Here is a 1,751-nt window from a genome sequence, read left to right on the forward strand (position 1 = left end):
CACCCCCAAGGCCACACCGGTTAAATAATTTGTTTGATCGAGTTTTTAAAAATCGTAATATAATTGTTGCTTTAAAGGTTAAAATGAGGAGATTGTAAGTTATCTGGGCTACGAATTTTTCGTTGGTTGATTCTCGAAATTGAAATAAAAAATTAGAAAAAATGTGTTTGACTAACTATACTTTTAACTCGTGAATGTATAGTCACTTTCGTTAGAAAATGTTTTTCCTTTTTAAAATGTGAAATTTTTAACTCAAATTCAAATTTTAACGAATTCTCTAATATAAAAAATAACGAGTTAAGTCAGAATCGAAAAATTAATAGTTCTTAAACCACACTAGTGCATATATTCTTCCAATTATCGAAATTGCGCATATATCTATATTCATGATGTCATTTGTGCCATCATTCTCGTAACTATTATATGTATAAAATTATATTCTCAATGGAATATATTATATACACTTAATGGGTACGAAAATTAAAGGCATTGAGAATAGTAGGTAGAGTCGCATTAATCAGAATTTAAATAATATGAATTCGCGTTAAATAAAACGAGTTCTCATTCAACTCTCTCCCTACTCACTATATATAGATCGGATGTAAGTTTACACCTTTAAGCCATTTGAACATTATTTAATGATGTTTTATAAAAGAAAATATTTGAAAATAGATCAAAAATAAAAAAGGTATTTTTATATTTAAACATGAATTTTATTTTTAAAAAATAAAATTTTGTGAGCGAAAATTATGATTTTACTTGAAATACACTTTAATTAAAACCAATTTTCAAACTTCACTTTCTCTATTTCAAGTTGAAAAAAGGACCAGATTGTAAGCCAAACACCTTTTCGAATTCCTTTTTATAATTTTCCAAATATTATATAAGACAAAACAATTATCTCTCACTAATATTACTTTATAAAAATACATTTCGAATTAAACAAAATTCAATAACTATAATCCAAATTCGAATTATGAAATTTTTAAGTAAGACCAATCACAATACAAAAATTTTAAATTTCAAAATCTTAAATCCACTACTATGCAAATTACTTAATATATTTATAAATAAAATTAATTTTTAATATAATTCGAACTTAAAATAATAAATATGAAACGGAAGAAATAGCAAGCGGCGAAAAAATTAAAGTTTTGTAAGAGGACCACTTTGGCTTTAAAAGACAAAAATTAAAGTTAGGAATAAAAAAGTAGTGAGGTCCACGCACGTGATTTAAGCGTGGGCACATACCCACTGGGTATGATTCTTAGCTAGCTAAAATACTAACCCAAATATAACCAAATTCATCATGTGATTTTTTTCAACAAGTATTATTTTTGTCTTTTAAAAAAAAAAAAAAATATTTGGCCCCCACTTTCATAAACCATATTATATAACCAATAAGAATTTTACTTCCTTTTCTCCAAAGTAGTGGAAATTTTTTTAGTTTCATGTTAAACGAGGATAGTCTGATGCTCGAAATATTATATACTTATAATACTGGATTTAAGAAATAATAATAAAAATAAAATATTTTTAGTTAAAAATTTGTGTTTTTTATTTATTTCTTACTGAATAAACTTTCTAATTTTCTTTATGAAATATTTTTTTTTATTGGTTCAATCTAAATATCTATGGAAATAGCTATCAGAAAATATCAGTAGAAAAATAATATTTTTTTAGTGAAAGTTGCATTTGAAGAGAGTCCAATATTTGCAGATAGTTTATTCTGACTCAAACATTCGATTAAT

This window comes from Solanum pennellii, chromosome 8 (assembly GCF_001406875.1).
Source record: "Solanum pennellii chromosome 8, SPENNV200".
Classification (NCBI taxonomy): Eukaryota; Viridiplantae; Streptophyta; class Magnoliopsida; order Solanales; family Solanaceae; genus Solanum; species Solanum pennellii.